Below are 17,199 nucleotides of genomic sequence, written 5' to 3'. Positions count from 1 at the left end.
TCCCAACTTTGTTGCTGTTAACTGAGGACAACTGGCAAAATTGCAGCAAAAACAAACAAACAAAAAAAGCAAACATGCCCCCTCCCCTGTTCAACAAGACTCAGTTTCAGTGCCTTATTTCACAGAAGAAACTTCTCAGTAGCAAAGACTGTATGAATTCTGACTTTACATTAAGATATGTGAGGGTTTTTTCTTTTTCCAAATCCACATCACAAAACACAAATGCTTTTTGAGGCAATACAAGTGCCATGTGTCGGGTTCTCCTTGCAGCCTTGAATGGGCATTGCCCTGCTAGAAAAGGCAATCTCTAAATGCCAGGAGGGCCAACCCTGCAAATATTATTCATGAGCATTAAATAGGAAAGCTTACAGAAATACACTCCCTGCCCCTTCCTGTGGCATTAAGAGGCTCTTCCCATCAGAACAGAATTCAGTTTGCTTGCAGAATGGTGAGAAAGATGCTGAATTGTGCTACCATAAGCAAAAAGGCAGTGTGTCCAAGGAGCGGAAAACACAGATGAGGCATGGCTGCCCGTCCTACCCTCCTCGGTGTCTAGCAAAAGGGCTGGGGCTACATCAGGCCAGATGGAGGCAGACGTTTCCATGGAGGTGCTTAGCAAATGGTCTTTTGCCTGAGAGTCAGCCTTCCTCCTCTCAGCCCTCTGTACATGCCCCTGCAGCTGCGTACTGAACCCAGGATTTGAGCCATCTGTGCTGGATCTCCACAGTAATAATCTTATGTTTTAGTTGGCCATAAAGTTGGAAAGAAAGAATAAAAGGGATAAAATATAATGAAAGCCAAGGAAGTGACAAAATAAATTAAACAGTTGGAGAAAATAGAGGAAATGCACAATAAATATAATCATTAACATCCTCCATGTGCCAGTAATTTAACAGCAAAAACAAAGATGACTCAGATATTTTGAAAAGTTTTTAAAAGCAGAGCTGTTATTTGCAAATCTGACTTTAATTTTCTAGATTTTTTTTTCTTTTTTAAGTTTGGTACATATTTCATACAGGGATGGTTTTATTTTGCATGCAAACAAAATCAAAAGGTGCCTAGACTTGCTGATCTCACAGAGATCTAGCAGTTTCAAAGGGAACAATGTTATTCCCTATGATCTGCTTCTATACTGTAGTTAGTTTTAGTGGCTATGAAAAAGAAATGGGGAAAAAATGAGGTCTGATTCAAGTGTTATTCTAAACATTGCTCCTTATTTACTGCTAAAATACTGCTAATATGCATCTGGAAATCCCTTCAACAAACAAGTGGATGGAGGACATGACCGCGATTATATTCTATGCAAATACAAGAAGGGTTAGTTTAGTCCTCTTACTGTTCCAAGGGGCTCTCATTTTTGTAGGCATTATTAACGTTACCTGTCTTTATTAAACTGATTATTTTTTGCATCGGCTGAAAAACAGCCTTATGAAGCTTAGCATTAGCTCTATGTTTCCACAGCAAGCAGATTCACAGGAAACCCCTCAGATCATTAAGCATTATGCTTATTAATAACTATTTGTATAATTATCGTCCCTATTTTTTCTGTGTGAGATCCAGATCCAACTGCATCTCTACAATATTTTCTCATTACAATACCAGTGCTCTTTGGAACGATGAATGCTTTGAAATGATAAGTTTAGATGGCTTTCCAGCTCAAAAGTGTTTATTTTTAGGATGTGCTGAACAATGCCTTTTGTATGCATTTAAGTATGTAGGCCACTCACTGTAAAAAGTTACGGTCATAGAAACCACGAAGAAGTGGGCCCATCCAGCGGTGTGATCAGAGTGGAAAGGACTTTAAAGGAGGAGAGAATTATAATGTACTCTTGAAATGCAACACAGGTTTAATTGGAAAGATTAAGCGCCTTAAAAACTTTTTACTTTCCACAATTCTGCTTCTCTAGAAAAAGAGTAGGCAGAAGGGAGACTTGTTTTCACAGAACAGCATCAGTAAGGGAACAATATAATCCTAAAAAAGATAGCTCAGAGTTCTCAGAGCAGTCTGTAATAAAGCGATGTCATCTGGTGTGGTAGGTAAAATATTTTTCTGATGTCTTAAAACCTAGATAAAGTCTGGTTCTATACACACGACTTGGGGCATATTCAGGCAGAACTGCGTCCATCTACTTAGCTTTCCATTGTCCACAGCAAAATTGTGTACTGTTACAAAGAATTTTACTATTGATGCAATGGCAGGGAAAGAGAAGGAAGGGATTATGCTAAAGAGAATATAGCAACCTGTACAGATTTTACTGTCACATCACTAAACAAATATATCAAAACCACCGGAAAATGACAAAAACTGAATCACAATTTCTTTATACACATTCTTGTTCTGTTTCTCCTGTAAGAGCGGTCCCCCTTCTTCCTGTTGCATTCACCATTGTACTCCAAAGATAATTTTAATCTATGACTGCGTTAATAGATTTCAGACAGTCAAATTTATAGGACCTATATACAGCCTCTGATGAAGTACATATCTCCATGACATAACCTATACTCCCACACATTTTGTTCAGTCTGCTATTAAATTTATCAGACATTACACTACAACAGGTGATTGCTCCCTTTAATAATCTGCATCCATCACCATGCGCACAAGGTTTGTGTACACTACCACCGCTACACATGCTGAGCTCAAACGTGGGCACATTCATCCTGCCCTCCTATGCAGCTCACATTTATTCTCCATTGCCACTAGTCAACATTTTATATTTATCTCTGATGGGATACACAGATGCTGGCAGCTCTAGACTGACGCACTGACTTGCCAGATTTGGTACAAAAATAATTGCAGAAGTTTCACATTTGCTAAACACAAAAAGTAGATTTTTAGTTTTCAACAAGTGCTCAAGTACTCTGCCACATTTTCTCAGCTGTTCAAAGGAAGATGTATTTTCTCTCTAACAGTAACGGCTCTTACAGAGCAACAGAAAAGCACACTTGTAAGATTATTTTCATATTTTCAAGCGCACAGTAATTCTCACGTTCTGCTCATTTCCCTATTTTCCACTGCAATTTGATCATGGTGATTGGTTCATATAATGGTAGCTTCAGCTTAACCCTTTTGAGTGCATCTGTCATTCTGTCAGGATCATAAGTAACAATGCCCTCTAAAAAGTAAATAACACACTTGACTGAAATATTCATGTTATATACATATTTCCCACTCAAATAGCTTCACCTAATAATGAAAGCCTTTAGTACATGAAAATAAGATTAAACATGATGCCTTTCAATGCACCTGTTCCCTTCCATCTGAGAAGAGCAGTATTAGCTAAAGCCATTTATTTTATCTAAAGGGATCGCTAATGCCTCATCTGCTAAACAATTGCATTAAATTCTCCATCCCTAGTAGAAATAAGTTGAAATCAGGGGTTCCATCATTGCTGTTTGTCATGTTGTGAAATGCTGAGTACCTGACAAATACTGACCGATAAAATACTTATAATTGCATAATCGAAGATAATTTCATAAGAACAGGCCCATATCACTGAACCTCAAGCCCTAGAAAATGCTTTGCAGTCTTTTTACAGACATGGGTTTCAGAAGACTGAAAAAAAAAGGGGGGGGATGAGGCAGCTTTCATAGACCCAAGCAAGCTAGGCTATAGTTCTCCTGCCAAAATGGGAAAGAGGAAGTGGAAGCCACTCTCTACTATGGTACAAATATCCCTAATTCTGCCATCTCCTAAATTTTTGGAGGTTGGTTGGCTTTGAAAACATATGCTGTAATGTCCTTTAAAAAGGATTCAGGAGGTACTAGCTGATGGCTTTCGAGATAGGTGGTGTTAAATATTGTGCCTTCTATAGAAAACATAGGAACTAGGAATAAATGCAGCTATTTCCAATATTTTAAAATCATCATAAGCTATGAATGTATCAAAAGTAAAGTTTTATTGACTGTGAAGATGTGTCATCCCTCAACTCATAAAACAGTAGGAAACAACGCACTCTGAGAAAAAAAAAAAAAAAAAAAAAAAAAAAAAAAGTTGGAAATCCACCTGTCCACTTTTCACATGCATACTTGTATATTTGCCTTACGATGACCAAAGGCAAGATTGCATATAACATAGTTTTTGAGAACTGGGAAAGACAGATGATACTCCATGGTCCCTTGGAACACACATTCAGCCCTTTTATGCAGTTTATTCTCATGGTACTTCATGTGCAGACAGGGGCTGAAGGAAGAGCTCTGGCTTCTCACAGAGAAAGTTATCTGACAAGGAGACCTGAAGCATTCACAGCAGCTATCTGATCAGAGGAGAGAAAAAGGATCATGTCCCCTAGCTATACTTCCCTGCAGGGCCAAAAGCTGTTAAAATACTCGTAAAACATTGCCACAGGGCTTGTTTTTTGTTCTTTGTTTTGTTGTTTTTGTTTTAGATCAAACACACAAAGTTGTTTCTGCTATCAGTCTGAGGTACACAAAGTCTTCACGATGCCCGTACAAGATTTTCATACTGAATATTTAAGTGCAATAAGCATTCACATTAGTTATTACAGCAAATCCTGCTCTCATGAAGGTGCACAACACTTTCAAGCACCTAGCAAAGAAAGTTTTAGTCAAGTGGAATTTTATAAGGACTGTAAATACCACCCCCAGAACAAGTTGTGGTTTCATTCTAATAAGTGATCTTAGCAGCAGGATTTAAATGACGGGTATCAATCAGACCGTCTTCAAGGAAAGCATCCACATCTTCAGCAGCACACTGACTGAGGCAACCCTTTTTTCCACCCACCCTTAGACAGAAAGCTCATTGATTTGAAATGCACTGTGGATACATAACAGAGCATTAACAACCACTGAAAAGTTTTTAAAAGGACAACCAAATATATATATATAAAAATATATACATATAATATATAAAGCAGAGATTAGCAGGCAACACTTCTGTAGTTTTCTAGGTAGCTCAGTAGAGCTTACAAAAACTGTTGGGGGTTTGTGTGTTTCTTTGTGTTTTTTGTTTGTTTGTTTGTTGTTTGGTTTTCTGAAACAACTGAGTAAGGAAGTAAGAAAATCTAGTTAGCTGAAAATACATGGGCAGATAGCGATAGGACAAGGGGGAATGGTTTAAAACTAAAAGAGGAGAGATTTAGATTAGATGTTATGAGAAAATTCTTCACTCAGAGGGCAGTGGGCACTGGAACAGGTTGCCCAGAGAAGCTGTGGATGCCCCATCCCTGGAGGTGTTCAAGGCCAGGTTGGATGGGGTAGCCTGGGCTGGTGGGAAGTGTCCCTGCCCATGACAGGGGGTTGAAATTGGATGGGCTTTAGGGTCACTTCCAATACAACCTATTCTGTGATTTATGATACAAAGAATGAAAGAATATTTTTAACAAGTGGGTTCAAGGTAAAGAGGACAGCAAGAAAAGTTCTGTTCATTTGCCCACAAAATTAATTTTTGAAACCCTCAATATGGAGAGAAGAAGACACTCTTGAAAAGTAGTGTTCACTGTGGCTTCTGGGCTGATTCTTACGCTGCTGGCTGAAGGTCAGCGTTGTGCTCGACACCCTAGCACCCAGAGCTCCAACCAAAAGGCACTACTTCTACAACTTGAAGGAATCACAATTTTAAACTTTTATGCAACAAATGTGTAACCATAATATTTCAAAAATCTTTCAGAAAATTATATTTGACATAATTCTCCTGTATTTATTATGTGTCTAGGAGCACTCTCTTTCCTCATACACACCATCTGGTAGAATTAATTTAAGAATTAAATTCTGCCCTCAGTATGGACAAATTGTTACTCTCTGTAGAACAGAGATGATGTTTGAAATTAAAAAGCGTGGGCTAATACAGTAGTTGTGCTAGTTCTTTTATTTGTGCCTTTCAATCACAAAAATTAAAGAACTTTTTTTTTTTGTCAGATGCTCTTTAGCTGCTTATATCCCTGACAGAACAGGTAAGACATTTATTGCCTTCAGATCCCATGTTCTGTGAAAAGAACCTGTATCAGGGGTACTATACCCTAAACATACACCTCTGACACAAAGATGAGCCTCCCAATACACATGGCTCATTCAAGCCCATTGTACATGTTTGTGATTCTACGTTAGGGAATATGGATCACACAAAGCTCTCCCACTTGCCAGTATTTTGTCTCTTGTTACTGGAAGTTCAAAGCTCTCAGACCCACAGTCACCCCACTGAGCCCCAGGCACCAGAAGTTACCTAGCTCAGAACTCAAAGGCTGTCAGAACGGTCAGGAAAGACAACTCCTCCCCCGCCCCAACCATGATTCCTTCTCACATCTCTCCTATTCCAGGGCACAGAACTTTGCAAAAGGCACCTAAGTTAGCTTCACATATGTAAAGTTAGCTGGGATAAATCCAGACCCCTGTCTTGAGATAACAGGTGTGGAACAGAGTTGCACCACATCAGTTATTTCATGTTCTGAATCCCCAGCTGTAGCTGAAGCTGCAGGGGGAAGAAAAGTCATCTGCCGAAGGTGCCCTTTTGCACTAGTGTTTGCTTGCCTGTATCTCATCCCAGCTCCTCACTGAATCTCCTTTTTGCTCTTCTTACATTTACCCCATTCTTGCCTTTGGCTACTTTCTGCTTTATTCTATTAGACATCCTTATTCCCTATGGGTTTTGTATCAAGCTGGATTCTGCTCAAGGGTAAAAGCACCCCAAAAAGATCAGGACCTTAGAGAACAAATCAGGACAATCTTTGCTCTTCTGTCTTTCGAGATGTCTGGTATATTTTCCTGTGCCAGATTTAGCCACATATAGGATAATGTATTGTTAGATATATTTATTGTAGTGCAGCAATGAAACCTGTTTCCTACATGAACATCCCTTCCAATTCTTCACTCTTCCTGCTTTGTTCCATACCCTGTACTCCCTCTAGGTGGAGGAAGGAAACTTTTTTTTTTTCACTTGAGGAAGTATATAGATTACCAACTGCAGAATATTACCGGCTATGTTTTGACAGATATTTAAGATAGATGAATTTTACTCAACCAAAATTTTGTTGTAATTCAAACTTTCATATGAGAGAAAATGCTGTACAAACAGAAGCCTATTGTTTTAGTCTTCAGCACAGGGTGATTTGCACATTTTAAACACTAAAATATTTTGTGAAGGGGAAAGAGCTTTCCTCTTCATGATCAGAGCTCCGCAGCAATGGTTGAACCTACACAAATGAAGCACAGAGCCACTGAAATACTTAATTATGCCTTTAGAGTACTGCTCAAATACCAGTATTTACCTCTGAGGCTACAGCTAAATTGCATGTTTCTGGTCTAGCAGAGAGAGCTTTCCAGAGTCAATAGTCATTACTGTGGGGATATGCATCTAGCCTCTACGTAATCTCTATATAATTTTATATTATTATTATTTATAATACAATATAGTGGGTAAATAACAGCAGCTCCATATTCAAGTGGTGTTAATCAGAAGCTGATTTCAGAGAGGAGTGATTCATCAATCAGCCTCCTTAAAATGAACACAACAGCTTCCCATCATATTAAGGAGACCAAGACCTGCAAAGTATGTGAAAAGTACTCCCTGAAAATTGTCCCTAGGTTAAAAGCATGCCTGTGGGCTTAGCACCAAATTGTTCCTTCGCTCCAGTTCATATTCATCATTTTTACTGAATAAAATATGATCCCCCTAACAAGATCAGGAGTTTTTTTACTTTAGGCACTGCATAAACCTGTAGCTGGAAGGAACTTGCACTCCTCCAAGAGCTTAGTATGTAAATCAACATGCTAGAAAAAGAACTGGAGGGAAGAACAGAGCAATGCAATATGCACAAATGTACAGATTTAAAGGACATTAACAGCTTTAGACTTAACTCTTAATGAAAATATAATTTTTTCTGTAGCTTTAGTAAAATTAAAAAATCCATTGTAATGATTTTTCATTAAAGAAAAGTTTGAACTTGAATGAATGCACTGATCTGAAATATTTCATGAGGAACATCAAGGTAGCAATCTACAGATGTATTTATAATATTGTAAAGCCAGACAGATTTATTAAAATTTTAAACATATTCTAGCATTCACTCTGAAAAACACTTCAGCAGCTGCACAGACGTGGTTTTGGCAAACACTTTGTTGCATGCCCTGGACAACCAGACGGGAGCTCCAGGAGGCACATAGGTAGCTATGTGGTTTGGCAGGTCAGAATGGAAAACAATGCCATTTAAGCTATGTACAGATTAAAAATAGCTTTGTTTTTCTTTTGTGATTTTGTTATTGGTTTGGTTTTGTTTTTGGATGAGGTGACCAGTCTCTGAGGACTCAGATTTTTGTGAACGTTAGCAAAACCAAGCTCACACCCCAGCTAATGAAGATAAAAGATAAAGCACGCTTTTCCCACTTTGCTGATGTGGGACCCGAGGGACAAAAATATTAAGGTTATTACCCCACAAAAAATAATTCCTGTGTAGTGACCTATAAACTGCCTTTTGACTGTTACCAGAACAGTCTGATGAGTGATGCTGTGCATACACATCTGGCTTTACAAAGGTGGGACCTCCTCAAGTTAGCATGCAAGAACCGCACTTGAAGGGAAAACCTGCTTTCAATACTGGTCTCAAAAATCCACTATTGCATTTAGTAAAAAGAATGCTTCATCACAGATCTGCCTCCTACTCCTAATCCTATGACTCACTCTGCTGTTGGTATTGTATTTATAATATTGGTTTTCTCCAATTAAACATGCAATGTTTCAATAACATTGCAACCATTGTGGTTTTTTTGTTTGTTTAAAAAAGATGGATAGAAAATTTAGGCCAGTCTGCTTGAAATGTACAGGAAGATAGGCATCCTTTATAGTGATTTTAAGTAATGGGAAATATTAGTTTGGCAATACAGTTGCTCAGTGGTGATGACACTAATAATCAGGTGGTTATAATAAAACAAATACTTGTATCTCAGTTGTGGGAGTGATAAATAAAACAGCTCTTCAGTGAGAAAATAAAACTATGTTTCTACTTTCCCTAAATTTCTGTTATGGTCAGTCTATAGACTAAATTTCTGTAGCACTTTCTTCTTTGTATCTGTATCACATGGGCCTGTGTTCTCTTACTATTACTGTTAAAACAATGATATAAAAAGGGCAGATGAGAAATACAGCTGGCAAATGTGATGCTAATATAAATGGTATATGGAAGGCAAAAGTATCTTATTCTCTTGAAAATTAAAATTTCCAAATTTAACTAGTTATGGTCTGTCACTGCTTTGCATTAGAAGAATAAAAATACACAGTAGACAGAAATCTCCTTGATTATCACAGTTTGCAAAAACATGCAAACAATTTAAAGACTAGTAATAACTTCAGCAGTATTATTCTCAGTATTTTGAGGTATGCAAGAGATTTGTTTCAGTTTTAGAGTCTCAGAGCATAATCCTCCTATTGGCAGGGCCTTCTTTTGCTAGCATCTAAGCGCAAATACACACATGCATGCACTGCATAGTGTAATGGGCTGAACATGTGACTGCAGTATCTAGGTATTACAGCACTACTAGTATTAAATCAAAACATCTACCCCTTAATGAAACCCACTTACTCTGAGCTAAGCTTTATTCCTTTTATAACCCAAACAAAAAAGACTGTGAACAAAAGAGTATTACCACAAGAGTGGTAATACTCTACGGCATGTATCTACTTGCACATGCCGTGGAACTCAAACCACTGTTGTTTTTTTTGGAGTTCATAAATCTGTGGTGCACAGATAATTGGAATGGACTTGACATTAATAGTTTTGAATGACCCACTAATTTGCAAGCTATTTTCCTGATACCAGTTCTTAAAAACTCTTATTATTTTTTGTTAATACAGATGTACATATAATACAGATTTATAAATATATTTGTAAATATGTTTATATAAATAATTAGTATTGGTTTTGTTCAGACCTAGAGTGAATCCTGCCTACTTCATTTCCCAATATCAAGATTTACTTTACGAATTGAACGCTCAGGCCTGTGATTCTGATACTCATATCCATAAATTAATAATCTTGCCAAACACATAGAAAAACCCTCATTTATTTCTCAACTAAATGGCTGAGCAGCCTCTGACTCCTGTTTTGGTATCTTTGTTCTGCTTCTGAGGTGCTTAGTCTGCTTTGGAGACTGCTCTTTTTTTTCTGAGATGTGACAAAAAGACAGAAAACCCCAGCGCTTCAATACACATTCCAACTACACCAGATGGTCTAATAAAATAAATTACATATCCCTATTGTCCTCCCTGTGCTTGGGACTTATACAATAGCTATAACAGAAACATACACTCAGTTCAGATATTCCACAGTTTGCTTCTCTATAGAAATACTAAAGTAACAGGAAATACACTTCTAAATTCCAGTTTATCTACCAAGGAAGTGTTTTCTGGGGATGACTGTTTATGGAACAGTAAAGTACAGATTGAAGTTGAAATCAATGAAATCAGAAAATGCTGCTTTTCTTGCATATACCAAGATTTAAAATAAAACCCAGATTCAAGAAGGTGAAAGAGCAGGTGCTCTGAGCAAAAGGCAACGACCAGACGTGGAAGACTCATGAAGAAAGAAGATGGAGCTTGCCAGGCATGGGTATGGTTTCACAGCTCCCACCTTACCACCTCAGACACGTTAAAATATTACAGGAACTCTATGGAATTGTTCACTAGGCACAAAATTTCATTTTTCAGTAGCAGACCAGCAGATCATTATTTAAGTTCATTCTGTCATTTCACTGATTTATGCCAGGCACCATAACAACACAGTATAATAAAAAATGGGAGCTCCCTATGGACATCTGAAGTAAGACTTCATTTGTCAATGAGAACGTTAGATCACTTAATGGCTGTCAAAATGATTACATTAAAAAATATGTATGTAGTTACAAAAATAATAATAGACTAAGATTTGGAATTAAACTAAATGTAAAAAGTAACTCTTATTATTGTCATAACGAATAGAGTCCATTAGTTAATTAGTTAATTTCTACGTACCATATCATGTACAGGCACGGGGGGTACCTAATACTCCAGTGGAATGTCACTGAGCTACAAATAATCTGTTTATCCACTTATAAGAATAAAACAATACTTTTCACCATTAAAAAAAAAAAAAAAAGGCAGCTGAAGATCACTATTGACTCTTCTTTTCTTGAAGAAAGGGGAAATATCAACTCAGTTTACAAATGGTAAATCTTAGGGAAAAAACTCTTTGTAACCAATGAGGACAACTCATGAATTCTTTACTCTTAATTGAGCCAAAGCCCCCTGAGGAAATGGGAAAAAGAGGAAGTCTCTCTGATAAAATATCAATTCTGCTGCGAAGTAGCAGCCATTTGAGGGGTGATTACTTTTTCTTATGAATAAATTGAGCATAAATGGCCTTGCCATTGAATAGCTCAGCTAAAAAGAAACTACTGCATATATAAAAAGGGTTTGGATCGTACCTCCAGAGTTCTGGAGAATGATAAATGAACTGGTTCCTGCAGGCTGGAACAAGCAGAGGGAAACATATATGCTGACTGATCACTGAGGAAATGGAAGCTAAACTCTGATCGCTTCAGACAATTTTCTGAAAGGTTTCAGCAAAGGTTATACAGGATTTCAAACATAAAATGTAAACAGGACAAGAACTGGCATTATTGCTGGCATTTCCAGTGTTTACTAATTTGACTTAAATACTAAAAAATGTCTGCATAATTTTGCTATTTAAATCCAACAATAGAAGGTGCGTTGACATTTTAGGTCAGACAATTTGCTTTTAGTTCAGAAATAAGATTTCTTCAAATTCTGGTAAGAGAACTGTGGGGAAAAGAAAAGTGCACAAAGAGCAGATGACTTGTGATTTTGCTTTCTGTTCAAGCAAGGCTTTTTCATATTCCACCAAGGAAGAAGAGAAGATAATGGTTAGAGCACACAGCAGTGACAGGATGCTTGGGTTCTTGTCTTGTTTTTTGGTCCTTCTGTGGGTCACCATGTTAGCATTGCTGCTTCCCATTTGAGATCTGGGAGAACTTACACTGAACACCCTAGCATAAGGGAACCCTTGGAATGATAACACACACACACACACAAAAAAAGATTAGAAACAATATCCACATTACTGAAAGATGACAGCTCACACTACATGAAAACATAACTAAACTAAAATCTCCTTGATAAGGGAGGGGAAAAAAAATGGAATATTCTCCTAATTTATTTAAAAAATCAAACAATTACTTGCATAGAATGAGAAAATTTTTGTAAAGCTGGCAGATAGCCCTGTCAGCCATCTGGAGCTTAGGGTCTTTCCAGCATATTTTTAAAAGGCCATTTATATGATTTTCTTTGATCTATGTGGATTGTCAGTCTTTTTATCAGACCTTTTGGAAATCTCACTGATAATTGGAGAATTAATAGATTCAACATAAAACTTGATAAAGAACAGCCAACTTGATTTCAAGAATGAAGACACGATACGTACTTTACTGTTTTTCCAGAATTGGTACAATCTTTTGGGAATAATTTGTATAGAGTATCACCTGGACCCAGGGAATTCTGTTAGGTTCAGACAATGAAATTTCCTCTTAATGAACCCACAAGAGACTGGTGCTGTAAAGTACCTCAGAGACAGGCCATCTGGAGAAATACTTGCTACCTTTTTGCTGCCTATATTTTGCTCCATTTCATTTTGGAGGAGCGCTTCATTTTTTCCCTGATCATCTCCCTTTACCATAAACTGGTTCAGACAGGGAAATCTGTTTCAGTTGTGCACCAAAGGAACACCCATGTCTTAACAGGATGCAAGGAATGGTCCAAACCACAGTAATGTCATCCAACGTCCTTCAGAGTAAGGATGAGCTGCCAGAAGCAGGCTCTCAAACTATTAAAAAATCCTGCAACATATTTAAGTGCCTCTTGTTCTGTATAAAAGGCAATGTTCTTGAAGAGTCAGGACAAAACTTGCAGTTCAGGAGGAGCATGGTGGATGTGTTCCGTAAGGACCTTGAGCAAACCTTTGAGTGGGAACTCACAGAACCTGCCACCTTCCTGGATACTAACAACTTGTGCTCACAATTCCAGACTTCTTTTACTTGAGATCCCTCTTCTGAACTACTTTTCTTCCTGATTAAAGATTTGAATCTTTAAATTGTCCTGACTACAAACTGCAAAGCAGCTCACAGAACCTAGCCAAAACATTTTTAGGAATTTCAGTAGTGCAGCATACAGCACAATTACAAATCCTACTTTAGAGTTAAATGACTAGTCAAACGCACCAGGGTAGGGACAGCTGCCAGTAAAACAGGCAATCTGGCTGAGGCAGTGCTCATTTATCCTGACAACAGCAACACCTTCATCTAAGAGAGCATTTGTAGCCACAGAGTGAGTTCACTTTTAACTTTAAATCTTATGACCTTGTCTTTCATGAAGTGAACCCTTGCCTATGCCATTGCTCATGTGTGTTGTGCAAGTTGTATTTTCTGAGATGCATGTCTGAAACTGATGCCAGCAAAGATAATAAATCCATCTTTCTTCAAACAGCATTTCTGGAGAAAAAACACAGCTGCTTCTGCTGGCTGAAGACTTTTGCCCTAATGCACTTTATAAACTTTTCCCTTCGACTGCAGCAGGAGGCATAATGCAAGTGGGAATCATATTGTGAACAGTCCGACTGCTACGAGTCTTTTTACATGTTTATATAAAAAATACAAATTAGCATGTGGTTCTTTTATATAATAGAAGCCAATTGCCTGGAAGAAATCCTGCAGTTATCCACATAACAATTTACAATTTACTTAAGGCAAACATTTAACTCCCGTTACAAACAACACGGTAATTTTTTGGCAAAGGCAACTGTGAATTGCTGAAGTCTGTATGAGGAAAGGGTGTTGTTCTGGGTAGCAATTAAAATACGCACTAGTTCACAGAAGAGACTCCAGGCAGGGAGTCTGGTGCACGAGATATATTTTACAGCCAAATAAATTATGGGGTCTCAATAAGTAGGGTTTAGTTACCGTAATGCTATTGACATTCACCACTGTAAACCCCTGAAAACACTCTCTTTTATTAAGAAAAGAACTCAAATATTTTTCATACCCAGAAACGAATAAAATTACTATCTGATCCCAAGCAATGTTTACTTTGAACAAGGAGGAGAGCAAAAGACTCCATAAAGCCCCCTCTAAGAGTCGGCTTCTGTCAGTGATTTATGTGTAAAGCCCTCAGACGCATCATTCGGTCACACCCAGCATGAAAGCAAAACAAAGACCAAGAAGATACTGGTGATTCTGCTGCCAGACCCACAGCAGAAAACCCACTACGTTCAGAGCACACCATACCTACACACACACGTACTTTATATACCCAGCTTTTCATCAACAAAAGTTATTCTGAGTTTAGTTACACAGATATAAAATTAGGCAGAAAGTAAACCACTCTGTTAAAAAAACAACCCACTCAAGCTTATTTCATATCTTAAAATATCATAATCTTATGAATAAATACATTTTTCAATGGGAAAAATGCGGTAAATAATACCAACATTCAGCCCTATACATACTGATATATACACTCAATTTTTTACAATTAATTTTGGTATACAGATATAAGAGAAAATTAGTAGCAAACATAATTCATTATACAGTACTGAAGGGGAGAAAGGGATTACAGTTTCGTGGCACATTTGCAACCACATGAGCACAAGCTCTGTATTATATCCATACTCCTTTAGATTCTAAAGCCATCCACCCCTGTCTTCTGCCTCCCTCAGTGGCTGAAAGTGCATAACCAGGATAGGGATCAATGTGTGGGCCAGCAAACTGTGCTGCTTTATGCAGCATACTCTGCCAGCCTTACTACTCTGCCTATGCAACAAGAAAACAACATGAGATAACTGGGTTTTCTTCCCACTGATAAGTGGTATCTTGGGTTTTAAGATGCTGCAGAATATCATTCCCATCCTGTAACACTCGATGTTTTTTTACACTTGGCACGTTTAAGTTCCGATACATATACTTAGAGCAGGAACCAAAAGAGATGTGAATTGTGTTGATAAAACAGAACCCAAACTGCATCCAAACCAGACTCTAATTTTTGGATGAAGGTCAACATCTACTTACAGGTTATCTCTCAGCTAAAGATGCAAAGAAACTTCAAGTGAACAACTTTATATAGGTTTTATGCATGAGTATCCGTGTCTGGTGGGCTCATTAGAGCAGATCAGAAGTAATAATGAAAGTGCTGCCTCTTAGCTGGAGCTGGCCACGTTCATTTGCCACTACAGGAGCCAACCTGATAAGCAAAAGCAAGACTTATCCCTATGATGTTAGTGGAGTAAAGCCAGCTAAAACTGACTATAGAAGAGGACTCACATTTTACCGCTGACCCCCCCAGACCATGCAGATAGATATTCAGAGATAAGGAACAGTCACAGTTAAGCTCCATCTGCCTGAAATTTAACTCAAAAGAAGGAAGAAGGGGGGGGAAAATCTTTCCTATGTTGGCCTTATATGTAATATACTCAAAGATTCATAGAACACATTTTGGTGCGTGCTTGCCACATAAAATTGCCATCTGAAGTCCATGCCAGTAGCAGAGGTAGTCCATGCCAAGTTCCTTTGGAGCTACCACAAGCACCCCCACAGAGCGCCACAGCAAGCAGTGTGCACCCACCCACCGTTGAGCTCCACAAATCAGAAGAAATCACACCATGACCTATCTTAAAGCAACAAGCTGCTCAGTACATCAGGCTAGGCTTCTATCAGTCTCGGTTGCTCTATGTAAACTTCAGTATATTAGCAGGGGCCAAGGATACCATAGTAAAGTTTAAATGCCCTTGCAAACAAACCAACATCAGCTAACTACACCATGAGAAACCTCTTTTTTTTTTTTTTTTTTTTCCCATTTGCTGAATTCTGGTTGTTTTCTTTTCTGTTTAGGACACCAAGCTCAGAGTGCGTATACACATTCTTTAAGGAAAGCTTATAGAAAGAGTGAGAATTAGGATATGCATATGCATCTACTCATCTATCTTTAAAATTTTAAATACCAGTGCCCATAAGAAGCTATGCACTGTCAAGATGGGCACAAGCATTGTTTTTCCTTGCTGGTCAATAACCCTGTGGAAAGCTCTCCAACAAATTGCACACAGGAACCTGGATACGCACTGGCAAGCAAATGCTGGAACCCATGGAATATCTCAAAAATCAGTGTAAAACTGCTGCTTCCAAACATGTGTGGTCAGTAATAACAAGCACTGGCAAAGTCCAGCTCCAAACCTGTGTCCCACATTGCCGCGGCCTTGCATAGAACAGAGGCCTTTGCACAGACCGTGAAAGAGTTTATACATGTCTGCCTGCTAAACGAACCAAGTCTACCCAGGGCTGCCGCTGACAATTTTCAGCAGTTAAGGTAGCTGTTAAATCTTGAATTAGTTTGAAGTCAGGCTCATTAAACTTGGAAATGAGATACAAAGATGTTTTCAACAAGGATGAGTGAGTCAATTTTTAATTACTTGTCAAGGAGGGGTTTTCAGGAGAGGTCGTCTTCACAACTATGCAAAGTAATAAACATAATGTATTTACAGCTGTTTTCTTTTTCATGACAAACCAGAATTTGAAGGGAGTACAGAGATCAGAAGGGGCTTCCTTCAACCACTATTTATGTAATATTCCTTCTACAAGCAAAGAGATAGAAAAAACAGAAACAACATCCTGTTCCTCTTAAAGGAAATACTCTATGTATATACATTTAAGAAGATGAGACCTTCTGTTCAGGTCATCTCCAAACTTCTTTTATGCTGTACTTGTACAAAGATATGCTTTGATCAAGTTGAAGCAAGTTCAACTGCTCTGTCAGGCCACAGGTTGTGCTTGTAGCTCTCTACATTCATTCCCACATTAAATCTGGCTGCGTTGATCCAACAAAAGAAAATCAATTGTGACAAGATGATTTACTGAAATAATCATTCATGCCAGTATATTTCATGGTACTGAGTGCATTAGGTTTTGGCTTGGCTTGGATCTGGAATTTACCTCCACAGCCTCTTACTGACCTGCTGGGATTTCTGAGCCCAGGGTGCTGCTGCTTGCTGAGGCTGCAGGAGCAGCAGCACTAGATGGGGCATTAGCCCACACCACCTTCACTGAATTTCAGGAAATTTCCTTCCCCAACCAACTTTCGACATTCTTCCTCTTCAGCCACAGATAACCTAGAAATCCTTTTACAAAGTGTCTACTATCAATTTTAACATGTGCAGA

This window comes from Oxyura jamaicensis, chromosome 5 (assembly GCF_011077185.1).
Source record: "Oxyura jamaicensis isolate SHBP4307 breed ruddy duck chromosome 5, BPBGC_Ojam_1.0, whole genome shotgun sequence".
In the NCBI taxonomy this organism is placed as follows: Eukaryota; Metazoa; Chordata; class Aves; order Anseriformes; family Anatidae; genus Oxyura; species Oxyura jamaicensis.
This window is presented reverse-complemented; position numbering follows the sequence as displayed.